The 26,942-nt window shown below is 45.4% G+C and overlaps 1 pseudogene across 1 annotated transcript; it reads left to right on the top strand.

The window, feature by feature from the left end:
- The first annotated feature begins 14,800 nt into the window (after nt 1-14,800).
- LOC148149268 (Ig kappa chain V region Mem5-like) lies at nt 14,801-26,260 on the top strand (annotated as a pseudogene). The gene is made up of 3 exons (XR_015758081.1): nt 14,801-14,882; nt 15,068-15,396; nt 25,364-26,260. The product of XR_015758081.1 is annotated as an Ig kappa chain V region Mem5-like (transcript).
- Nucleotides 26,261-26,942: the final 682 nt, after the last annotated feature.

The raw sequence follows: 26,942 nt of genomic DNA, 5'->3' as shown, positions 1-26,942 counted from the left end.
GGATTGCACCTAAATTGGAAGGGGATTAATATACTGGCAGGAAAATTTGCTAGAGCTGCTCGTGAGGATTTAAACTAGTAAGGTGGGCGGGTGGGACCCAGGGAGATAGTGAGGAAAGATTTCAATCTGAGATTGGTACAGTTGAGAACAAAGGCAAGTCAAACAGTCAGGGCAGGCAGGGACAAAGCAGAGAACAAGATAGGACTGATAAATTAAACTGCATTTATTTCAATGCAAGAGGCCTAACAGGGAAGGAAGATGAACTTAGGGCGTGGTTAGGAACATGGGACTGGGATATCATAGCTATTACGGAAACATAGCTCAGGGATGGGCAGGACTGGCCAGTTAATGTTCTAGATACAAATGCTATAGGAAGGACAGAAAGGGAGGCACAAGAGGAAGGAGAGTGGCATTTTTGATAAGGGATAGCATTACAGCTGTACTTAGGGAAGATATTCCCAGAAATACATTTAGGGAAGTTATTTGGGTGGAACTGAGAAAAAAGAAGGGGATAATCACCTTGTTGGGATTATATTATAGCCCCCCTCCAGTAGTCAGCGGGAAATTGAGAAACAAATTTGTAAGGAGATTTCAGTTATCAGTAAGAATAATGGGGTGGTTATAGTAAGGGATTTTAACTTTCCAAACATAGACTGGGACTGCCATAGTGTTAAGGGTTTAGATGGAGAGGAATTTGTTAAGTGTGTACAAGACAATTTTCTGATTCAGTATGTGGATGTACCTACCAGAGAAGCTGCAAAACTCGACCTACTCTTGGGAAATAAGGCAGGGCAGGTGACTGAGGTGTCAGTGGAGGAGCACTTTTGGTCAGCGACCATAATTCTATTCATTTTAAAATAGTGATGGAAAAGGATAGACCAGATCCAGAAGTTGAAGTTCTAAATTGGAGGAAGGCTAATTTTGCCAGTATCAGGCACGGTGGCACAGTGGTTAGCACTGTTGCCTCACAGTGCCAGAGACCCAGGTTCAATTCCCACCTCAAGCAACTGTCTGTGTGGAATTTGCACATTCTCCCTGTGTCTGTGTGGGTTTCCTCCGGGCGCTCCGGTTTCCTCCCACAGTCCAAAAATGTGCAGGTTAGGTCAATTGGCCATGCTAAATTGCCCATAGTGTTAGGTGAAGGGGTAAACGTAAGGGAATGGGTCTGGGTGGGTTGCTCTTCGGATGGTCAGTATGGACTTGTTGGGCTGAAGGGCCTGTTTCCACACTAAGTAATCTAATCTAAAACTCTGAAAAGCTGATTGAGGGCAGTTGCTCGCAGGTTAAGGGACAGTTGGAAAATGGGAAGCCTTCAGAAATGAGATAACTTGAGTCCAGAGAAAGTATATTTTAGTTAGGGTGAAAGGAAAGGCTGGTACATGTAGGGGTTATTGGATGACAAGAGAAGTTGAGGGTTTGATTAAGAAAAAGAATGGAGCATATGTCAGGTATAGACAGGGTAGATCGAGTGAATCCTTAGAGGTATACAAAGGCAGTAGAAGTATACTTAAGAGGAAAATCAGGAGGGCAACAAGGGGATATGAGATAGCTTTGGCAAATAGGGTTAAGGAGAATCCAGAGGGCTTTTACAAATACATTAAGGACAAGAGGGTAACTAAGGAGAGAATAGGGACCCTCAAAGATCAGCAAGGCGACCTCTGTGTGCAGCTGCAGGAGATGGGGCAGATACTAAACGAGTATTATGCTTCAGTTTAACTGTGGAGAAGGATATTGAAGATATAGAATGTAGGGAAATAGATGGTGACATCTTGAAAAATGTTCATATTACAGACGAGGAGGTGCTAGATGTCTTGAAATGCATAAAAGTGGATAAATCCCAGGACCTAATTAGGTGTACCCAACGACTCTGTGGGAAGCTAGGGAAGTGATTGCTGGGCCTTTTACTGTGCTTTTTGTATCCTCAATAGTCACAGATGATGTGCCAGGAGACTGGAGGTTCACTAATTGGTGCCACTATTTAAGAAATGTGGTAAGGACAAGCCAGGGAACTGTAGACCAGTGAGCCAGATGTCGGTTGTGAGGAAGTTGTTGGAAGGAATCCTGAGGGACACATTGTCCATATATTTGGAAAGGCAAAGACTGATTAGGGATAGTCAGCATGGTTTTGTGCATGGGAAATAATGTCTCACAAACTTGATTGAGTTTTTTGAAGAAGTAACAGAAAGAATTGATGAAGGCAGAGCGTTAGACAGGATGTGTATGGACTTCAGGATGGCATTCGACAAGGTTCTCCATGGGAGACTGGTTAGCAAGGTTAGATCTCATGGAATACAGGAGAACTAGCCATTTGGATACAGAACTGGCTCAAAGGTAGAAGACAGAGGGTGGCGGTGGAGGGATGTTTTTCAGACTGGAGGCCTGTGACCAGTGGAGTGTCATAAGGATTGGTGCTGGGTCAACTACTTTTTGACATTTACATGAATGATTTGGATATGAACATAGGCGGTAGAGTTAGTAAGTTTGCAAATGACACCAAAATTGGAGGTGTAGTGGACAGCGAAGAAGGTTACCTCAGATTACAACAGGATCTTGATCCGATGGGCCATTGGGCTGAGGAATGGCAGATGGAGTCTAATTTAGATAAATGCAAGGTGCTGCAGTTGGGAAAGCAAATCTTAGCAGGACTTATACACTTAATGGTAAGGTCTTCGGGAGTGTTGCTGAACAAAGAGACCTTGGAGTGCAGGTTCATAGCTCCTTAAAAATAGAGTCGTAGGTAGATAGGATAATGAAAAAGACATTCGGTATGCTTTCCTTTATTGGTCAGAGTATTGAGTATAGGAGTTGGGAGGTCACCGAGGCCACTTTTGGAGTATTGCATTCAATTCTGGTCTCCTTCCTATCAGAAAGTTGTTGTGAAACTTGAAAGGGTTCAGAAAAGATTTACAAGGATGTTACCAGGGTTGGAGGATTTAAGCTATAGGGAGAGGTTAAATAGGCTGGGGATGTTTTCCCTGGAGTGTCGGAGGCTGAGGAGTAACCTTACAGAGATTTATAAAATCATGAGGGGCATGGATAGGGCAAAGAGACCAAGTCTTTTCCCTGGGGTGGTGGAGTCCAGTACTAGAGGGCATAGGTTTAGGGTAAGAGGGGAAAGATATAAAAGAGACTTGAGGAGCAACTTTTTCACACACAGGGTGGTGCGAGTGTGGAATGGGTTGCCAGAGGAAGTGGTGGAGGCTAGTACAGTTGCAACATTTAAAAGGTATCTGGATGGGTATATGAATAGGAAGGGTTTGGAGGGATCTGAGTCGAAATGAAAATATAGGCAGGCTGAATGCGTGGCTTGAGAGATGGTACAGGAGGGAGGGGTTCAGATTTTTAGGAATTGGGACTGGTTCCTGGAGAGGTGGGACAATTACAAATCTAGCGGTCTACACCTGGGCAGGACTGGAACCAATGTCCTGTGGGATGTGTTTGATCACGCTTTTGGGGAGGGTTCAAAATAGTGTAGCAGAGGGATGGGAACCAACTGAGGAGGTTAGTGGACAATAAGGAGGGAGTAACTAAAGCCTGTAAGGAACTGGATATTGAAGTCAGCGTGACTAAGGTTAAGAGTAGGTAGGGAGCAGATGATGAACGCAAAGGGACAGATGGTCTGAGGTGCATTTGTTTTAATGTGACAAGTATAGTAGGTAAGGCAGAGGAATTTAGGACTTGGATTAGTATCTGGGAGTATGATGTTATTGCTATTACTGTGACTTGGTTGAGGGAAGGGCAAGATTGGCAACTAAATATCCCAGGATATAGATGCATCAGGTGGATAAAGAGGTAAAAGGGATGGAGGAGTTGCATTACTGGTCAGAGAGGATATCACAGCTGTGCTGAAGGAGGGCACTATGGAGGACCCGAGCAGTGGGGCAATATGGGCAGAGCTCAGAAATAGGAAGGGTGCAGTAACAATGTTGGTGCTATCCTACAAGCCTCCTAACAGTGAACGTGGGATAGAGGTACAAATATGTAAACAAATTATGGAAAGATGTAGGAGTAACAAAGTGGTGGTGATGGAAGATTTTAATTTTCCCAACATTGACTTGGATTCACTTAATGTTAGAAGTTAAGATGGAGCAGAATTTGTAAGGAGCATCCAGGAGGATTTTACAGAGTAATGTGGAAATAGTCTAACTCAGGAAGGGACCATACAGGACCTGGTATTGGGGAATAAGCCCGGCCGGTAGTTGAAATTTCAGTAGGGGATTATTTTGGTAACAGTGACCATAATTCCATAAGTTTTAGAATGCTCATGGACAAAGACGAGAGTGGTCCGAAAGGAAGACAGCTAAGTTGGGGGAAGTCCAAATATACCAAAATTTGGCAGGATCTGGGGAATGTGGATTAAGAGCAGCTGTTTGAAGGGAAATCCATATTTGATATGTGGGAGGCTTTTAAAGAGAGGTTGACTAGAGTCAGGACAGGCATGTCCCTGTGAAAATAAAGGATTGAAATGGCAGCATTAGGAAATACTGAATGACAGATGAAATTGTGAGACTAGCTAAGAGGAAAAAGGATGCATACATAAGGTCTCGGTAGTTGAAAACAGACAAAGCTTTGGAAGAATATTGTGAAAGTAGGACCAATCTGAAATGAGGAATTAAAAGGGCTAAAAGGGGTCACGAAATATCATTAACAAACAGGATTAAGGAAAATCCCAAATCCTTTTATTCATATATAAGGAGCAAGAGGGTGACTAGAGAAAGGGTTGGCCCACTCAAGGACAAAGGAGGAAAGTTATGTGGGGAGTCAGAGAAAATGGATGAGATTCTTAATGAGTGCTTTACGTCGGTATTCACCAAGGAGAGGGAAGTGACAGATGTTGAAGTTGGGGATAGATGTTTGATTACTCTAGGTCAAGTTGGTTTAAGGAGGGAGGAAGTGTTGGGTATTTTAAAAGGCATCAAGGTGGACAAGTCCCCAGGTTGGGATAGGATCGATCCCAGCTTACTGAGGGAAACGAGAGAGTAAATAGCTGGGTCCTTAATCGATATCTTTGCAGCAACCTTGAACATGGATGAGATCCCAGAGGACTGGAGAATTGCTAATGTTTAAGAAGGGTAGCCAGGATAATCCAGGTAACTATCAACCAGTGAGCCTGATGTAGTGGTAGGGAAGCTGCTGGAGAAGATACTGAGGGGTAAGATCTATTTACATTTGGAAGAAAATTGACTTATCAGTTATAGGCAGCATGAATTTGTGCAGGGAATGTCATGTCTTACCAACTTTATCGAATGTTTTGAAGAAGTAATGAAGTTGATTGATGAGGGAAGGGTTGTGGATGTCATACACATGGATTTCAGGAATGTGTTTGATAAATTTCCCCATGGTAGCCTGATAAAGAAATTAAAGTCGCATGGGGTCCAGAGTGTACTCACTAGATGGAGAACAGGCTGGGCAACAGAAGACAGACAGTAGTAGTGGAAGGAGTTTCTCAAAATGGAGAACAGGAATCTGTGCTTGTACCGCACTTGTTTGTGATATACATAAATGATCTGGAGGAAGGTATAGGTGGTCTGATTAGCAAGTTTGCAGATGACACTAATATTGGTGGAGTAGCAGATAGTGAAGGGGACTGTCAGAGAATGCAGCAGAATATAGATAGATTGGAGAGTTGGGCAGAGAAACGGACGGATGGAGTTCAAACCAGGCAAATGTGATCTGATGAATTTTGGAAGATCCAAATCTGGAGTAAACTGTACGGTGAATGGAACGCCCTGGGAAAATTGATGACCAGAGAGACCTGTGTGTTCAGGTCCATTGTACCCTGGAGGTGGCAACACAGGTCGATAGAGTGGTCAAGAAAGCATATGGCATACCTTCCTTCACCAGACGTGGTGTTCAGTACAAGAGTTGGCATGTCATATTAGAATTATATCAGACTTTGGCTTGGCCACATTTGGAATACTGCATACAGTTCTGGTTGCCACATTAGCAGAAGGATGTGGATGCTTTGGAGAGGGTGCAGAGGAGGTTCACCAGGATATCGCCTGGTATGGAGGGCACTAGCTATGAAGAGAGGTTTAGTAGATTAGGATTATTTTCATTAGAAAGTCGAACGTTGAGGGGGGACCTGATTGGGGTCTACAAAATCATGAGAGGTATAGACAGGGTGGATAGCAAGAAGCTTTTTCCCAGAGTGGGGGACTCAATTACTCGGGGTCATGAGTTCAAGGTGAGAGTGGAAACATTTAAGGGAAATATGTGTGGAAAGTTCTTCACACAGAGAGTGATTGGTCCTGGAACACATTGCCAGTGGAGGTGGTAGAGGCAGGCACAATAGCATCATTTAAGATATATCTAGATAGGTACATGGATGGGCAGGGAGCAAAGGGAGACAGAGCCTTGGAAAATTGATGACAGGTTTAGATGGAGGATATGGACCAGTGCAGGCTAGTAGGGCCGAAGGGCCAGTTCTTGTGCTGTAATTTTCGTTGGTCTTTGTTCTTTGAACTGAGGAAACTCAAAGGAACAGAGTGATCTTGGGGTGCTTGTCCACTGATCCCTGAATGTGGCAAGACAGGTTAACAGAGCAGTTATGAAGGCATAGGGGACACTTGCCTTTGTCATGTCAGGTATTGGTTATAAAAGCATGAGGAGATGTTGCAGTTAAGCAGAACATTGGTTAGGCCACAGCTGGAGTACTGTGTGCAGTTCAGGTCACCACACTGTAGGAAGGATGTGATTGCACTGGATGGAGTACAGAGGAGAATCACCAGGATGTTGCATGGGATGGAATCTCTCAGTGATGAAGAGAAATTGGATCAGTTTGAGTTGTTTTCTTCAGAGCAGAGAAGGTGGAGGGGGGACCTGATCGAGGTGTATAAGGTTATGAGGGGAATGGACAGGATGGAGAGAAAGCAGCTGTCCTCCTTCTTGGAAAGGTCAATAACAAGTTGGCTCACATTCAATGTCAAAGATAGGAGGTTTCAAGATGTTTGAGGAAAGTGTTTTTTACCCAGAGTGTGGTGGGGGTCTGGAATGCACAGCCTGGGAGGGTAGTTGAGGTGGGAAACCACACAAACTTTAAAAAGTACTTGGGTGAGCAGTTTAAATATCTTAACATTCAAGCTATGGGCCTCATGTTGGAAAGTGGGACTGGTGTAGGTTTAGTGTAGTTTGGCTGGTACACAGTTAATGGGCTGAAGGGCCTCTTCTGTACTGTGTGATTTTATGATTCTGTTGTGTGCAGTTTTGGTCTCCTTATCTGAGGAAGGCTGTTCTGGCTGTGGGGGGAGGGCAGCAAAGGTTTACCAGACAGATTCCTGGGATGACAGCACATAGATCTGATGAGAAACTGGATCAGTTAGGACTATATTCACTGGAGTTTAGAAATTTGAGAGGAATCACATTGAAACCAGTAAAATCCTAACAGGACAAGACCGGAAAATACAGGAATTATGTTCCTGATGACTGGAGAGTCCAGAACCAGGAATTACAGTTTAAAGAAAAGGGAAAGGCCATTTCGGACTGCGATGAGGAGACATTTCTTTAGCCAGAGAGTGGGAAGCTAGTGGAATATTCTGTCACAGAAAGCAGTCGAGCCCAAAACATTAAATGTTTTCAAGAAGGCGACAGGTATAGACCTTAGGACTAAAGGGATTAAAGGTTATGGAGAAAAAGTGGGAACAGGGACTAAGTTGGATTATCAGCCATAGTCATATTGACTGGCAGAGCCCACTCGAAGGGCTGAATGGCCTGCTCCTGCTCCTAGTTCCTTTGTTTCTATGTTTGAGAGACTGTTCATAAACATGGAAACATATGGAATCATAGAGTCATAGAGTCATCGAGTCCTACAGCACAGAGACAGGCCCTTTGACCCAAACTGGACCGTGCTGACCAAAGTGTCCATCCACACCAACCCCATTTCCCTGCACTTGGCCCATATCCTTCAAATTACATACTATCTATGTATTTGTCCAAATGCCTTTTAAATGTTGTTAATGTACCCGCCTCAATCACTTCCACTGGCAGCTCATTCCATATGAGTACCACCCTCTGTGTAAAAATGTTGCCCCTCAGGTTCCCGTTTATTCTAACCTTCAACTGATGCCCTCTAGTCCTTTATTCCCCAACCCTGGGACAAAGACTGAGTACATTCACCCTATCCATGTCTCTCAAGCTCTTATACACTTCTAAAAGATTCCCCTTTAGTCTCCAACACTCTTAAGAAAAATGTCCTAGCTTGTCCAACCTCACCCAAAAGCTCAGATGTTGAAACCTGGCAACATCCTTGTAAATTTATTCTGCATTCTTTCCAGTTTAATAATATCCTTCATATAACAAGGTGACCAAAACTGAACACAATACTCCAAGTGCAGCCTCACTAACATCATGTACAATTGAAACATAACTTCCCAACTTCTACACCCAGTGCCCTGACTGATAACGGCCAGTGTGCCAAAAGCCTGCTTCACTGCCCTGTCTAACTGTGACTCAACTTTCAGAGAACTGTGCACCTGAACTCTGAGATCCCACTGTTCCACTACAGTCCTTAAGGCCTTACCATTCACCATGAAACTCCTACCTTGATTTAACTTCCCAAAATGCAAGACCTCATACTTATCTACATTAAACTCAATTTATCATTTCTTTTCCCACTTCCACAGCTGAACAAGGTCCTGCTGCAATATCTGATAACCTTCCTCATTGTCCACAATACCGGCTATTGTAATGTCTTCTAAATCATTGATATTGATAACAAACAGTAATGGGCCCAGCATCAATCCTGAGGCACTCCACTAGACACAGGCCTCCAGTCTGACAAGTATCCTTCCACTATGCCCCTCTGCTTTCTCCCATTCTTGCCAGTTAGAGAAAAGTATTTATCTTTGGTCAGGAATTAGTTTGGAGGTAGGAGACAGAGAGGAGGGATAATGTGTGTGTTCTCCAATGACTAAAATGTGGATAGTGGTATCCCCAGGGAACTGGGCTGGAACCTCAGCATTTCATGATATTTCTAAATGACTTGGATGAAGGAATAGACAGCCACATATCCAAGATTGTTCATCACAAACTGAGTGAGGCAGTTTGGAGGAGGTTACAGAGATAGGGACGTGGAGGACAGGGAGGGACTTGAGAACAAGGATGAGAATTTGAAAATTGAGGTGTTGCTGGACCAGGAGCCAATGTAGGCACAGGGTACAGGGGGTTGGGGGAATGGGATTTGGTGCGAGTTTGGATATGGGCAGCAGAATTTGGGATGAGCTGAAGGTTACGGAGGGCAGTGGCTGTGATGTGTGTAAGCACAACATTAGTATGGTCATGTTTGGAGTCCCATGGACATGACAGAGATTTTCAATGGCTGATCTTTGTGATGTGGAGGATATGGGGCTCAGATCAGCCTCAAAGATGAGGCCAAGTTTGTAAAGAGTCTGGTTGAGCAGCAGATAGTGCTCAGGGAGAGGGATGGAGTTTAAACCAGGATCTGAAGGGGATGGCTTTGATCTTCTCAATGTGTTTCACAGTGAGCCTGGCTCCTCAGTCCTGACTGCTCTTAGCTGCTGTGATTGTCACTGATTGGACACTTATTATTAGAGATTCTGACCACAGCAGAAAGCCCCAGTGTAAAAAATAACTGCAAAGACTGTCAGATCGCAAGGTTGAAACTTCACCAAGAGAGAAAGTGAAAGAAGGAGCTCAGAGCAGCTGGATGTTTGTGACTGAGACAGGAGAAAACTGTGAACTGTCTGCACTCCCTGGAATCTGACAGCACAGGAGGCTGGTTCTGGGATTTTTCTTTTCAGAAACAGCACAGTGATGGAAAAAAGGACAGTCACTCTCTCACAAAAACACACGCCTGCGCTCAGAGATCAGAAACAGAATCCAGCAGCAGCTATGTCTCCAAGCTGTGAAACCTGCACAGAATTGTTCCCTCATTCAGTTTTTAACTGGCAGGAGAGACCAAGCAGGGGAGGCAACACCTGACTGTGTGTACAGTCAGAAGGGAGTTACCCTGGGAGTCCTCACCATTAATTATGGAACCCATGAAGCCTCATGACAGCAGGTCAAACATGGAGAAGGAAACCTCCTGCTGATTACCACATAGCACCGCACTCCCCTCCAACCTCAACTGAGCAGTCAGTCCTCTTCCATGTTGAACAACACTTGGAGGGAGCACTGAGTGTGGGAATGATGCAGGATATACCCTGAGTAAGGGACTTCAAAGTCCACCATCAAGAGCTGCTCAGAAGCATCACTACTGAGCAAGGTGGTCAAATTCCACCTGATTCAGTTGCTAGACTGGACCTGGGCAGGTGGTGAGGGCACCAACAATAGGGAAAAACATACTCACTATCACCCTCACCAATCTGCCTGCTGCTGGTGTGTCTGTCCATGACAGTATCAGTAAGGGTGACCACTGCACGGTCCGTGGGGAGACAAAATCCCATCTTCACATTGAGAATACCTTACATTTTGTTGGGCAAGAGATACGGAATCTCAGGAAGAATGTTTTTTTTAGCAGCAATTGGTGATGACGTGGAAATCAGTGCCCATTCAGGTGAGGCAGGTGAAGACACTCATTGATTGCAATGGCAGACTGGATGGGCTCTTGATGGAAATAAACCTGCAAGGCCCTGGGGGTCGAGTAGGGGAGGGAGTGGATTGCTCCATGAAATGACAGCATTTACACACTTAGTCTCACATTTACACAAAGACTTGGAGAAACAGACAAACCAGTTCACAGAAGTGTTTTCTCAAGCAAAACACTCTTGAACCAACTCAGGGAACACGCCAGACTAGATGAACGAGAATAAATCAGCAAATCAATGGCAAGGGAACAGTGAACCAAAAGTGATGGAACTGAACAGCATATTCAATAGCACAAACAATGAGAGGTGGGGGGGATGAGGGGCAGGAGGTCAGAGAGCATGCTGTAGGGGTCTGAAGGCTCTGCTGTCAATGGTGGGATGAAGGAAGCAGCAATGGGCAGGAGACCAAAGACAGAAGGTGGAAGGGGGAGGGAGGGAATGTGAGTCTACAGTAGGACACAGAGTGAGGGAGGAGGGAGGCCATGGAGGCAATTGGCTGGCTGTGAGGTCAGATTCTGGAGCAACTGTAGTTGTAAAACAGGGAAGGGACCACTCCATATCAGACAAGTTGGGGTTTATGGAATGTGGCTTCAGGAAGCTGGGAGAGGACATTGAAATCATCGAGTCAGGAGGTGGGACGAGCAGGAATTGGGGTTTCTGTGGTCAAGAGGCTGAGGTAGTGCGGAGACAAACAATGTTGTTCAGATTGAAATAAGAGACCTACGTGATGGACAGGATTTGGGGTTTGCAGCTCAGGTACTGGACAGTCCAGTGGGAAGGAGGCCCATGTTTACTGTTTATTGGTCCTATGGGAAGGTGCCCCATGTTTACATCATCATAGAGTCATAGAGGTTTACAGCATGGCATCAAGCCCTTCAGCTCTACTCATCCATGCTGACCAAGTTTCCAAAACTGAACTAGTCCCATTTGCCTGTGTTTGGCCCAATCCTCTCTAAATCCTTCCTATCCATGTTCCTGTAAAAATGTCATTGAAATGTAGTAATTGTACTCCTCTCTACCACTTCCTCTGGCAGCTCATTGCACACACACACCAACCTCTGTGTCAAAAGGTTGTCTCTCAGGTCCCTTCTAATTCTTTCCCCTCTCAACTTAAACCTATTCCTTCTCGTACTGGACTCTCCTACCCTGGGGAAAAAAAACTTTGGCTATTCACCTTATCTATGGCCCTAATGATTCTATAAACCTCTCTAAGGTCACCCCTCAATCTCCTGCATTCACTGGAAAAATCTCTCGGCCTGTCCATCTTCGCCTTATAATTCAAACTCACCAACCTTGCTAACATCCCTGTTAATCTTTCTTTTATCCAAACCAGTGTAATAACTTCCTTCCTATAGCAGGGTGAGCAGAAATGTACACAGTGTCCAAATGTGGCCTTCCCAATGCCTTGTACAGCTGTAACATGATGTCCCAGCTCCTGTACTCCCTGCTTTGACCAGTGAAGGTGAGCGTGCCAAATACCTTCTTCGCCACCCTGTCTACCTGTGACACCACTTTCAAGGAACCATGCACCTGTACCCCTCGGTCTCTCTGTTCAACAACACTCCCCATGGCTCTACCATTAATTGTGTAATTCCTGCCATAGTTGGTCTTACCAAAATGCAACTCCTTCCATTTATCGAAATTAAGCTCCATCTGGATTTATTGACCCACTGGCCCAGTTGATGAAGATGACATTGCACTCTTGGATAACCTTCTTCCCTGTCCATTATGCCAACAATTTTAATGTCAGCCACAAACTTACTGACCATTTCTGCTATTTTCTCATCCAAATTGTTCATATAAATGATGAACAACAGTAGATCCAGGATCGATTCATGTGGCAGATGGCTGGTCACTGGCCTCCAGTCTGAAGAACAACCCTCTCTCACCAGCCTCTGCCTCCTACCGTCAGGCCCATTTCATATCCAATTGGTTAGCTCTCCCTGGATCCTCTGTGATATAATCTTACTAAGCAGTCTACAATGGGGAACCTTGACTAAGGCCTTGCTAAAGTCCATGTCGACGATGTGTACTGATCTATCTTAATCTATCTATTTCTTCAAAAACTCAACTATCCACTTGTCTCCATTAGAAGGACAAGTGAATATGAGGCCCACATTTACTGGTCTTCTTGGAGTATCCAGTCAGAAGGAGGTCCATGTTTACTGGTCTCCTTTGGAGAGTCCATTAGGAAGGAGGCCAACATTTACTGGTCTTTATCGGAGGCTCAAGCAGGAACGATGCCCATGTTTACTGGTCTCTATTGGGAGCTTTAGTGGGAAGGAGGCCCATGTCTCTCCATGGGGCACTCTCGTGAACTGACGTCCATGTTTACTGGACTCTGTTGGAGAGTCCAGTGCATTGTGGACACCATGGTGGGTGTGGGGTTCAGTTCCTTTCTGTTGTAAATGTGTGATGGTCCAGCCCTCATTCCAGTAAAACACCCTGACTCAGAGACTGGTCATGGAAGGGGAAAGACAGGGGAAGGGATTGGAACATATTGTGAATGGACAGGATGGGTCAGTGGGTCAGAGCCTGTCCTGTCCCTCCAGCTCGCACTGATGGCCTGAGGATCTCCTCTCTCTGCTGAACCTTCATGGAATGAGGTTTGTGTACAAACCAGTCCCCAGTGAGAATAGGCCAACAGCTCAAAACTGCCATTCATTTAACAAGAATCTGTCCATCTTCCTGAGAGATACCAAAACCTGGTCAATGTGGAAATGGGCCTTTACTCCAGGAGAAGACATGCTTCTGGGGTCAAGGGTTAATATCCATTAGTGGGGCAGAGCAGAGAGAGAGAGATTTATCCTGAATTCAACTGTCACCACCTGGGACACTGTGAGAAAGAGAGAGAAGCGAGACAGAGAGAGAGAAATAGAGGTCGATTGGGATGCGGAGAAGGAGGGAGAGACAGAGGGAGAAATAGAGAGGGGTAGATAACATTTGGAGGCTTTCAATTGAAGTGAGAGATGGAGCGAGTGACGGAGACAGTGAGAGATGGGGAAAGATTATGAGACAGAGTGAGGAAGCGTGAGTGAGTTGGAGAGAGTGGCTGTGAGACAGAGTGAGAGAGAGAGAATATGAGAGAGATTAACAGTGGGAGAGAGAGATAGATATAGAGAGATCAAAGTAGCAGATGTGAGACAGAAAGGGGAAAAGAGAGAGAGGGGTCCTGGTCACCACATTCTGGGAAGGATGTGATTGTACTTGAGAGGGAGCAGAGGAGATTTCCCAGGATGCTGCCTGGGATGGAGGGTCAGCTATGAGGAAAGATTGGAAAGGTTGGGATTGTTTTCCTTGGAGCATTGAAGGTTGAGAGGGACCTGATAGAGAGGTATAAGATAATTAATGGCAGTGATATGTTGCACAGGAAGGCACTTTATACACGAGTAAAGGGCTCAGTAACCAGGGACAGAGATTGAAGGTAACACAGATATGGATACATAGAAACTTGGAGCAGGAGCAGGCCATTCGGCCCTTTGAGTCTTGTGTGTCATTCAGTATGATCATAGCTGACCCTCTCTCTCAATGCTATGTTCCTGCTTTCTCCCCATTTCCTTCATGCTGTTAAAATGCAAAACAACTATCTCTCTATTTTTTTTAGAACATATTCAGTTCCTTATCCTCCACAGCCATTTGTGGTGGAGAATTCATCAGTTTGACCATCCTCTGAGTGAAAAAAAAGTTTCCTCATCTCAGTCCTCATATCTCCCTGAGACTGCATCCCCTGGTTCCAGACTCCCCAACCAGGGGAAACCTCCTCCCTGCCCGGGCCTGTTAGAATTTTATATGTTTCAATCAGATCCCGTCTCATCCTTCTAAACTCGAGTGAGTCCAGGCCCAGTCGAGTTGGAGAGTGAGAGGAGAGTTGAGGAGGAATGTTTTCACCCAGAGGGTGGTGGGAGTCGGGAACTCACTGCCTGAAAGGCTGGTTGACCCACAAACTCTCGTGACATTGGAGCAGTGTTTAGATATCCCCTTGTGTTGCTGTAGCCTCCAGGGTAATGGGCCAAGAGCTGGAGGATGGGATTAGTGTCATCAAATCTATATTTAGCACAGATACAATGGGCCAAATGGCCTCATTCAGTGCTGTTCACATCAATGACTCTCTGAGACAAAGAGAGAGAGAGAAGAGGAAGTGTGAGGGGCTGACGTGGCTCTCTCTGCCTGATGCAATTTACATACTGAGGAACACCCAGTCAGATTCTCACAGGCTGCAGCTTTATAAAGTAGAGCCCAGTGAAGGGAGAGTTTATCAGGAACCAGGCACAGGGACAGGAGTACACACCATGATTTCACACATCGAGCTGATCTGGCCCCTGGCATTCTGTATCACAGGTACAAATCTCTCTCCTTCCACCTTGAATCTTTAGCTGCTCTCCATTTCACTCCAATTCCACTGACTTGTGATTGAAGGGAAAATGCGAAACCAGAGGAATGCTCAGTGTCTCCAACAATCTCTCATTTGACCAGCTCATTCTGTGACAGTTCTGACTTCAATGTGTTTCTCTCTGACCCCTCAGGTATCAGTGGGGACATCATCATGAACCAGTCTCCCCCGGTGCTATCAGTGGGACTGGGCCACACTGAAACCATCACCTGTACGGCCAGTCAAAGCATTAGCAGCTACCTTGCTTGGTACCAGCAGCGAGAAGGTCAGAAACCCTCTCTCCTGATCTATGCTGCAACAAATCGATTTACAGGAGTCTCCGATCGATTCACCGGCAGTGGATCAGGGACCAGTTTCACCCTGACAATCAGCAACGTTCAGAATGAGGATGTCGCTGACTATTACTATATGCAGGATTACAGCTACCCTCGACATTCGGTAAAGGAACCAAGCTCAGACTGAGTAAGTAAACCTCAATCCTCCCTTAATAACCCTTTCAATACTGAAACTTTCTAAATCACAAATGCTGAATTGCTGCAGGTGTTAGTGGGGAGCTGCAGTGAATGAAATGGTTGATTAAGGAGCACTGTGTCTAACAGGGTGTCCAGCTGTATCTCTTTAGTTCCATTGCCCCACGTTAAGCAGCAAGATATAAGTCAGTAAGTTTTACTCACCGTGTGGAGGAGCTCTGTCCATTTGCAGCCTGTGGTCCCATTCCTGCAGCATGGAGTGAAATCATTGAGTAGCCTCCTGCCAGTCTCAGTGTGACGGACACGGGCAGAGTTTGATGTGAGCTCTGGCTCCCTGTCCCAGTCTCTGATCTCACTGACCTCAGCAGCAGCAGCAGCAGCAGCACAGTGAGACACCGAGTTCCCACCTCCCCCAGCTTTAACTCTGCTCAATCACACAATCACAGAGTTGTTACAGTGCACAAGGAGGCCGTTCCGCCCATCCTGTCTGTACTGGCTCTCTGAATGAGCAATTCACTGAGTGTCATTCTCCTGCCTTCTCCCTGTCACCCTGCACATTGTTCCTTTTCAAATAACAGTCTCATTCCTTTCAGAATGTTTCAATTGAAGCTGCCTCCACCACACTCTCAGGCAGTGCATTCCACACCTTAACCACCCACTGGCTGAAAATGTTTTCCCTCGTCTCACTTTTGTTTCTTTTACCAATTATTTTCAATCCATGGCCTCTCCCTCTCAGTTCTTTCTCAGGTGGGAACATTTTCTCCTGGTTTACTCTGTTCAGACCCCTCCTGATTTCTCGATCAAATCTCCTCTCCGCCTTCTCTTCTCCAATGAAGACAGCCCCAACTTCTTCAGTCTATCTTCATAACTAACATCCCTCATCCTCGATGGGTCAGATAGCCCACTCCTGCTCCTATTTCTCATGTTCTTATTATCTTATCTTCCTATGTGAGAGACACACATCAGATTTCCACTTAACACTCTGTGGCTGTACCTTCCCAGTCTTATTCCCAACACTCCGTGCTGTCCCATCCTTACACAGTGACCCTGATTTAGAATTTATTACTTTCTCTCCCTCACTCTGAAACTGGGTCAGAAGTTCTATTCCTTATTCTGGTGCTATCTATCTCTCCCAGGATTCTGTGCACCTCTGTGTTCCTCTCTGGTATTACCTCTTGGCTCCCACAGCCCAGCCAAGTTAGTTTAAACCCTCTTCAGCAGCACTAGTAAATCACCCCAAAGGAACTCAGTCCCAGGTCTGTTCAGGAGCAACCCGTCTGGTCTGTCCATGTCCATCTCCCCCCAAAGCCAGTCCCAATGTTAACATAATCGAAAGCCCTTCCTCCTGGACTGTCTTTTCAGTTCCACAGTCACCTGTGCTATCCTCCTCTTTCTATTCTCACTTGCGTGGGGCACTGGGGGTAATCTTGGAGATTCCTACTTTTGAGCTCCTGCTGCTAATTCCCTCTGGAATTCCTAAATTCTGACTGCAAGACTACATCCCTTTTCTCCCTCTGTCACTGGGACCGATGTGGACCACCACTGCTGCCTGTTCCCCCTCTCCCCTCAGGGTGCTCTGCAGCTGCTCAGTGACAGCCTTGACCCTAGCACCAGGGAGACAACACACCATCCTGGATTCCCATCTGCAGCTACAGAAACACCTATCGAGTGCCCTCACTCTTGAATATCCTCTCACTCTCGCTCTTCCAGTCTTCCTTGTGCTCCCCTGTACAGCTGAGCCCCTCGTGGTGCCAGGGACTTGGCTCCGGCTGCACTCCCCAGATGAACCATCATTCTGATCAGGATTCCAAACTGAATCCTGGTTGGAGAGTGGGATGCACTCAGGGGATTCCTGTACTAGCTGCCTGATCCTTTTGGACTGTCTGCTGCACCCCCATTCCCTCTCTCCCTGCATACTCTGAAGCTGCAGCGTGACCACATCTAGAAACGTGCTCTCCACTGAGCTCTCAGCCTCACGGACGCTCCGCACTGACACCAGCTGCTGCTCAAGCTCCGAAACCCAGAGTTCCAACTACAGTCATTGACCACACTTCCTGTGCTCATGGTATTCCAGGAAGCAGGACAAGCAGTTCCCTCATGCAACCTGATGCACACCCTCACCACTCCCTGATTATCTTTTGTCAAAGTTCTTTTGAGAAACAGCAACAGCAGGGCTCACAATCCAGTACTTTCAATGTCCATAGAATCATAGAATTCCTACAATATGGAAACAGGCCATTTGGTCCAACAAGTCCACACTGACCCTCCGAACAGTAACCCACCCAGACCCATTCCCCTACCTTTTTAACCTACATTTACACCTGACTAATGTACCTAACCTACACTATGAGCAATTTAGTATGGCCAATTCACCGAACCTGCACAGCTTTGGACTGTGGGAGGAAACCAGAGCACCCGGAGGAAACCCACGCAGATACGGGGAAAAGGTGCAAACTCCACACAGACAGTTGCCCGAGGCTAGAATCAAACCTGGGTCCATAGCGCTGTGAGGCAGCAGGGCTAACCACTAAGTGACCGTACTTCCAGTTTTCCAGGGTTTCAAGGAACCTCTACATAAACCCAAAAGACTTAAGATATAGGAGCAGAATTGGGCCAGTCAGAATAGAGTCTGCTCTGCCATTTGATCTTGTGTGATGTGTTCCTCAACCCCATTCTCCTGCATTCTCCTTTTAACTTTTAATTTCCTTACTGATCAAGAACGTATCTGTCTCTGTTTTAAATACTCTCAACACCGTGCCCTCCATAGACCTCTGTGACAATGAGTTCCGCAGATTCACCACCCTGTGGCTGAAGAAATGCCTCCTTATCTCAGTTCTGACGGATCATTCTTCACTCTGAGGCTGTGCCTTCGGGCCCTAGTTTCTTCTACTCGTGGAAACACCTTCTCCATGTTCTCCAGGCCTCTCAAATTCTGTAGTTTCAATAAGATTCCCCCATCATCTTTCTAAACACAATTGTATACAGATCCAGAATCCTCAACCACTCTTTATATGACACCCCCTTCATTCCCAGGATCATTCTTATTCTTTCTCACTTTTTCCTCTGGACCCTCTCCAATGACAGCACATCCTTCCTTAATAAGGGGCCCAAAATTCCAAATGAGTTCTGATCAGAGACTTATACAAACTCAGCAGTACACCTCTGACGTTAAAGTTAATGCTAACATTGTAATTGCCTTTCAAACTGCCAATGGTGAACCTGCACGTTAACCTTCAGAGAAACCTGAGCAAGGACTCCCAATTCTCTTTGTGCTTCAGATTTCTGAAATCTTTCCTCACTTAGAAAACAGTCTGTGCCTCTATTCTTCCCACCAAAGTATCTAGCCTCACAAGTTCCCACACTGTACTCCACCTGCCACTTCTTTGCACATTCTCCTAGCCTGACCAAGTCCTTCTGCAATCTCCCCCACTTCCTCAACTCCACCTGTCCTTTCACCAATTTTTGCGTCATCTACAAACATATGAACAATATCTTCAGTTCCTTATCCAGATTGTTAATACATAATGTGGTAATAGTTGTGGTAATAGATAATAGTTGTGGTCCCAACACAGATCCCTGCAGAACACCACAAAGCACCAATTGCCATCCAGAAAAAAATCCCTTTGTCCCTACTCTCGCCTTTGTGCCGGTCAGCCAATCCTCTACCCACCACAGTGCCTTGCTCCTGACAACATGGGCTCTGATTTGACTTAGCAGTCTCCTTTATTGTACCCTGTCAAAGGCCTTGTGGAAATCCAAATGGATCACATCCACTGGCTCTCCTTTGTCTAACTCACTTGTTACCTCCTCAAAGATTTCTAACAGATTTGTCAGGCATGCCTCCCTTTGATGAAGCTGTGCTGACTCAGCCCAATTTTACCAGGCTGCAATTTTACCAGGCTTAAGGGTGAGATTCCAAATACCTGCAATCTCACCCTTAAGTAGACCTCTAAAATCTTACCAATGACCGAGGTCAGGCTAACCAGTTTATAATGTCCCATCTCTGCCTCCCTCCTTTCTTAAACTGGGATGTTACATTCACTATTTTCCAGTCTTCTGGGACCACCCCTGACTCCAGTGATTTCTGAAAGATCACAGCCAATGGCCCTACAATTACCTTAGCTATCTCCATCAGAACTCTGCGGTGTAGTCCATCGGGTCTGAATGATTTATCCACCTTCAGACCTTTCAGCTGCCTCAACCCCTCCACCTTAGTGATGCCCTCCCCACTCACTTCTGCTCCCAACTCTCTTGAAGGTCAGGTGTGTTGGCTGATATTTTAGTATCATGGTTAGCCACAGGTGAGGTCCCAGAAGACTGGAGGATAGCGAAGACTGTGCCATTGTTCAAAAAGGGCTGCAAAACAAAAGCCTGGGAATTATAAGCTTAACATTTGTGGAGGGTAAATTGTTTGATAAGATAAGATACACATGCATTTGGAACGAGTGGATTTGATTAGGAGTTGTCAGCATGACTTTGTGAGTGGGAGAATATGCCTCACAAATTTGTTAAGGTACTTTGATGAATTGACCAGGAAGGTTGATGAGGGCAGGATGGCAGACGTGGTCTATACAGATTTCAGTGAGGCCTTTGATAAGGTTCCACATGGTAGGCTGTTGTGGAAGGTTAGATTGCATGGAATCCAAGATTACCTGGCAAATTGGATACACGATTGGCTTGATGGTAGAAAGCACAGGGTAATAGGGGAAGGATGCTTATTATACTGGAGGCCTGTGACTAGTGGAGTGCCTCGGGGTCAGTGCTGGGCCCATTGCTGTTTGTTATCTATATCAATGTTTTGGATGAGAATGTACAAGGCATGGTTAGTGAGTTTGCTGATGACACTCAAATAAGCAGCACTGTGGACAGTTATCAGAAATTGCAGCAGGACTTTGCTCAGCTGGGGAAGTGGGCCGAGAAATGACAAATAGAGTTTAATACATATAAATGTGAGGTCTTGTATTTTGGAAATTTAAAGGAAGGTAGGAGTTTCATGGTGAATGATAGGGCCTTAAGGAATATAGTGGAACAGAGGGACCTTAGAATTCAGGTAAGCAGTTCTCTGAAAATGGAGTCACAGTAAATAGACCAGAGAAGAGAGCTTTTTCTGCAGTGCCCTTCATCAGTCAGGGCATTGACTACAGACATTGGGAAGTTATGTTGCAGTTATACAGGACATTGGTGAAGCCACACTTGGAATATTGTGTTCGGTGTTGGTCACCTTGTTACAGGAAGGATGTTATTAAACTGGAAAAAGTGCAGAAGAAATTTGCAAGGATGTTGCCAGGATTCAATGGTTTTGGTTAAAGGGAGAGTACTTTTTTTTTTAGAGTGTAGGAGACTGAGGGAGGACCTCATGAGATCATGAGAGGCTTGGATAGGGTGAATTCACTCGGTCTTTTCCCCAGGGTTTGCGAATATGGACTAGAGCGCATCAGTTTAAGGTGAGAGGGGAAAGAATAAAAGGGAACCTGAGAGGCAACCTTTTTACACAGAGGGGTGTTCGCATATGGAATGAGCTGCCAGTGGAAGTGGTTGAGGTGGGTACATTAATAACATTTAAAAACATTTGGACAAATACAGCAAAGGAAAGGATTCAGAAGGATATGGGCCAAGTGCAGGATTAGGGTAAATGGACATTTTGGTTGGCATGGACCAGTTTGGTCCAAATGGCCTGTCTCCATGCTGTAGGACTCTATGACTTTGTTATGGACCAGGCCAGACCCTTCGAAACATTTTGAGAATGCAGCCCAGACCTTACCTTTTCGAATTGTGTTAAGCAAATGTAACCTGGATAGTCCAGGATTGATACAACTTGCCAAACCACTCAGCTTGAAGGAAAAGAGAATTTATTTACACACAATCAAAAGAAAACAGACTTTAGAATAACTTAACTATTTGAAATCCCAACTGATGAGAAAATGTAACTTGACAAAGAGCTGTTCCAATTTGCTGCAACAGCCTTGGCAAAAAGGTAAATATAAACACAGGGGTTCTTACAGGAGAGGAATTTCAGACAGTGAGTCCACTGGAAAATGTTGAATTGGGGAACCTTTCTCACCAGCAGCTTTCTTTATCCAGGAGCTTCCAACCGACTGTTTGTCAAAAACAGCAAACTGGAAGAACTGGCCACTCTCCTTTTATTGGACAAGTATTTAATATAAAACCTAAAAGCCTTTTCCCTGACTGTTGCCTTAGGCAGTATCTGTTAGCCATGAGCAAAGTTCCTAACCCAGACAAATTGGAACCTCTGCCTTTACAACCCCTCTTGAAAGAAAATCAAAGGACAACTCAACCTTGTGAAATGAGCAGCATTGTCACACCACTGTGAAAGCTGGTTTAAAGCACCGATGCACTTCTTCCACCATTTCTTTGTTCCCCATTACTATTTCTGCCTTTTCCAGTGGTACAATTTCTATTATTGACTCCCTCTTGCCTTTCATATATCTAAAGAAAACCTCCTGCAATATTCTTTTATGTTACTAGCTCAAATACCCTTACATTTAATTTACACACCCACCCTTACTTTTCTTTAGTTACTCTCTGCTGTTTTTAAAGGCTTCCCAATCCTCTGGCTTCCCAATAATCTCCACCACATTGCATGTTTTTTTCTTTTGCTTTGATGCTGACCCTGACTTCCCTCATCAGCCATGGTTGCCTTGGCCTCCACTCAGTATCTTTCTTCTTCCTTGGGTTGAATTCCTGCTCTGCCTCCCAAATTACCCCCAGAAACTCCTGCCATCGCTGCTCCATTCTCTCTTATGCTCAGCTTCCCTTCTTATCAACTCTGGCCAGTTCCTCCCTCATGTCTTTGTAGTTACCTTAAGTTAATTGCATTACTGGTACATCTGACTCCAGATTCTCTGTCACAAACTGCAGGGTGAATTCTGTCATATTACGGTCAATGCCCGCAAGGGATTCCTTCACCCTAAGTTCCCTAATCAGGTCTGCTTCATTAAACATCACCGAATCCAGAATTGCCTGTTCCATAGTGAACTCTACCACAAGCTGCTCCAAAAACCATCTCGTAGACATTCCATTAATTCCTTCGCTTGACATCCCCAAACAACTTAATTTTCCAGTCTACCTGCATATTGAAGTCCCTAATGACTATTGTAGCAGGGCCTTTATTACATCCTTCTCTATCTCCTGATTTATTTTCTTCCTCATATCCTGACGACTGCTGGGGGGGGGGGAGCTGTGCAAAGTTCTCATCATGCTCTTTCTCCCTTGCAACTCCTCAACTCTACCCACACAGATTGAATGCATTTCAACTCTAAATCCCTTCTTGTGATTGATCTTATTTCATTTCTTATCAATAAGGTAACCCCACCCCACCTGTCCATCAGCATGACCTGTCAATCGGATGTGCATCTTTGAGTATTTCATTCCCAGCCCTCAACCCCTTACAGCCACGTCTCTGTGATACTCAAAACATCATACCTGCCAATTCCAATCTGTGCTACAATCTCATTTACCTCATTTTGGATACTCCCTGCATTCAGGTACAACACCCCCAGTCCTGCATTGACTGCCCTCCTTTTCATAGTTGTCCCCTTATGCACTATGCCTAAAATTAATTTTCTGACCCTTTCCATAATCTATGTCCTATTCATTATTCTGGGAACTTTATTAACCTCTCCTGAGCCCTGTGTCACTTTAATGATTTTAAAATCCTTGGGAACCTTAATTTGTGGCATCACTCTGTCTACCTTATTCCGAATGCTTCATGCGTTATCATACAAAGACTTTAAGTTATTTCTACTGTCAAGTTCCCCTGCACTTCTGTATTGCCTTGTTACAATATGACATTCACAAATTCTGATCCTTCCTTTTATTTTCTGGTAACTATCAAGCCCATCACTAACCACGAATCCCACCTTCTCCTGTGCCTTTCATTTTCTCACGTTCTGTGCAAGCGAACCCATTTGCTTTCTCTTTGGGTTGACTTCAGGTCAATATTCATCCCTGAAACATCACTGAACATGCTCATAATCTCATTTACGATTGCGCGATATTGCTGTGTACAAATTATGTTTTCTGCATTAAACAGTGACCAGTGTTCAGACAAGTCCCTCACTCTCTGTAATTGCTTTGGGAGAGCCTGACATACAAGTCTCTCTTTTGATGCACTGGGAGCCTTTCAGATATCAGAGATGCCATTCCATGGCCCTATTAGACAGACAGCAGGACTGTGTCCCCTGGTGTCCTGGTCAATATTGATTCCCTAATTAGCATCATTAAAAACCTGATCCTCGACTCATTGTCACCCAGCTCTCTGGGATCTTGCTGAGCACAGTCTGGTGGAAAGAGCCACTGCGACATCCTTAGGTGGAGGCAGGTGCAAGATAAATGCAAGTCTTCCTTTGAGGTTGGAATCTCCTGAACCTGACCCTTGCCCATCGGATGCATGCTTCCATCTTCCAGGGAACATGGGATCATTAAGAGCAATGACACTGTCTGATCCCAAGGCACTGAGACTCTTTGCAGCCTCACCCTTGACTTTACCCCAGTGCTGAGCTGGAAGATTTGAAACAAAATCTAGAACCTTCTACATGGGCACCCAACGTGACTCCTTCCTGAAGTGTGCTGATCCAACTCTGCTCCAGTGTTCTTACATAAAGTTCTCCCGAGCTATGAGTGATCGGAGGTTTGTTAAAGAGGTGTCGAACTCCACTCCACATACCAGCTCTTGCTCCATAGCTCTGGAGGCTTTGGTGTTCCAAGTGAATATCCAAGTGTTTTTTCAATGTGATGAGGGTTTCTGCCACACTCACCCTTTCAGCTAGTGAGGTCCTGATCCCACCAGCCACTGAGTGAAAACAATTACTCCTCAACTCCCCTCTAACCCTGCCCCCAATTCATTTCAATCACTCCCCATGGTTATTGCCCTCTGTGCTGACGGAAATCAGTCCTTCCTACCCACTCGATCCAGACCCCTCATCATTTTACACACCTCGATCAAATCTCCCCTCAGCCTCCTGTGTTCCAAAGAAACCAGTCCCAGCCAAACCAATCATTCCTCAAAGCTAATACTCCTCATTCCTGACAAAATCCTCCACTGTCCCCATCTCTAGGGGGATCACATCCTTCCTGCAATGTGGTGACCAGAACTGCACACAGTTCTCTCACTATTCTCTAACTGGACTTCATTTGAGGTCAGAAGTCACACGACACCAGGTTATAGTCCAACAGGCTTATTTCAAATCACAAGCTTTCAGAGCACTGTTCCTTCAGCACTGAAGTCGCTTCACCTGAAGAAGGATCAGCATTTCAAAAGCTCGTGATTTTAAATAAACCTGTTGGACTGTAACCTGGTGTAATGTGACTCCTGAACATGTCCACCCCAGTCGGACACCAGAGCCTCCACATCATATCGATAGTTTCACATCTTTGCTGAGACTCTCTCTTTGGGAATGCCACTCTTACTCTTTTGGGAAAAGATTCTGAATGATCTCTGTCTCTGTCTCGTCCTTGGAGGCCTCCCACTGCCCTGTCACTGATCTCCCATCAAGTCGATGGTTCCAGTACACTTTTACCAAATTACCACACAGTTTGGTAAAATGGGTTGTTCCCAAATGAAAACTTTTACACTTGCTCCATGGTTCTCCATTTCCATCCCTACTCTCAATCTCACTGAGTTCCGATCACTGTCACTAAAATGCTCCCCCATTGATAGCCCTTTCAGGTGCCCACATTCATTCCTTAAATGATGGTCCAGGACTGTCCCTTCTCTTTCTGCTGCGTCACCACCACCTTCTCAGGGACAGTTAGGGATGGGCAGCAACTGGCTCTGCCAGTGCCATACACGTCCCAAAAAGCAATTTTTAAAATGCCAGTGCTTTTGTCAGGTATGCTAGGTACTGGATACAAATGTTCAAATGTTTTACCAGTTCTTGTTCAGAGAGTTGATGTACCTTCAAAAGGCAGGGATTAAAATTGTTTCTCTTGTCTTTCAGGCCGTGAGAACTCTCAGCCCAAGCTGACCCTGCTGCCCCCCTCCCCGGAGCAAGTCAATGCCAAGGGCACTGCCACCCTGGTGTGCCTTGCCAATCACTTCTATCCCGATGAGCTGGAGGTACAGTGGAAGAAGGACGGTGCAGTCATTTCGGACGGGGTTCAGACCAGCAACTACCTGCGAGCTTCGGACAGCACCTACAGTGTCAGCAGCCTGCTGACCCTCTCTGGATCTGAATGGGAGTCCAACGCTCGCTTCTCCTGTGCCCTCACCCACGTGACCCTCCCCTCTCCCCTCAGCAAGAGCATCAGGAGTTCAGAGTGCGTGTAGAGTGTTCAAGACAGTCCACAGAGGAGACACAACTTTAAATAGAACAGGGCTGAGCTGGCAGGACAAAGGTCATTGTCAGCACTGAATTTCAACTCTCTTCCTTCTCAGGACTGGCTTGGAGACACTTCTGAGCTTCAGGGGTTAAGGCAGGTCATTGGGATAGTGTAGAGAAAACCTTACACTTTATCTAGCCCCATGCTTTCCCTGACCTGGATGTGTTTGATGGGGACAGTGTTAATTTGCGATGTCAAGTAAAACCTCTCGAAGATGCGAAAGACTGTCAGCTGTGCAAAAACAATGTGAACCTCAGAAGTCTCTGTTTCAGTAAAACAGATCTCCTTCCTGCTCAGCCACCAGTTCCAATTTAAGGTTTTGTCACTGTTTAAAGGGACAGGATTCTCATGTTATTGAGAAAATCTCCACAAGTGTTTTCCTCAAGCACCATTGTAGCTGTTGAATTTGTGCAGCTTCCTCTGTCTGGGCTGTTAATTGCTGACTGTTTTCTGTCAATGTCAATCTGGAAAAGGGAATAAAGATGAAGACGATTCAGTCTCTGTCTCGTGAGTGCTTTGGAAATGGCCAGAGCTGAGTCCTCAGGGATAGGTGTATGAAGTGAAAAGCCCCACCCCCGCAGGTATGGAGCAGGAAGGGGAGAATAGAGGGGGCAATGGGGAATGCAATAATCTGATGGGAATTCCCCTGAACACCAACACATCCTTTCAGCACAGCAAGATCCCGAGCAAAGCAGTTCAGTTCGCAATTTGACCAGCAGGATCTTGCTACCCAGAATAAAGATACCACAGGGTTTGCAAAGTAAATATTCCATACAGCATTTGATTCGTATTTGGAGAGAATGTGCAAAATCCACAGAGATATTCACCTGAGGCAGGGATCGAACCCAGGTCCCTGGAACTATGAGGCAGCAGTGCTAACCACTGAGCCACCATATCACCCACTATACTGATTTGATCCATCTCTGGTACAAAATATTCTGATGGCAATTCCCCCTTCACACCAACCCATTCATCAGGGACAGCAAGATCCTGAGCCAAGCAATTCAGATCAGGGCCACTTGGGACACTCTATTGATCAATATGATCAGCAGAATCTTGGAACTCAGAATAACAATTCCACAGGGTTTGGGTAATAAATATTCCATAAATTAGATCTGGGTTTTCTTTACTCTTCAAATGAGATGGAATTGCCCCGTGTGTCCCTGGGGTCAGATTGAGAATGTTCAGTCTGGGAGT

Source organism: Chiloscyllium plagiosum, unplaced genomic scaffold, assembly GCF_037043375.1.
Source record: "Chiloscyllium plagiosum isolate Xiang-an unplaced genomic scaffold, Cpla_swu_hap1 HiC_scaffold_9, whole genome shotgun sequence".
In the NCBI taxonomy this organism is placed as follows: Eukaryota; Metazoa; Chordata; class Chondrichthyes; order Orectolobiformes; family Hemiscylliidae; genus Chiloscyllium; species Chiloscyllium plagiosum.
The sequence above is the reverse complement of the archived record's forward strand: the minus strand, read 5'-3'. Positions and strand labels throughout refer to the sequence as shown.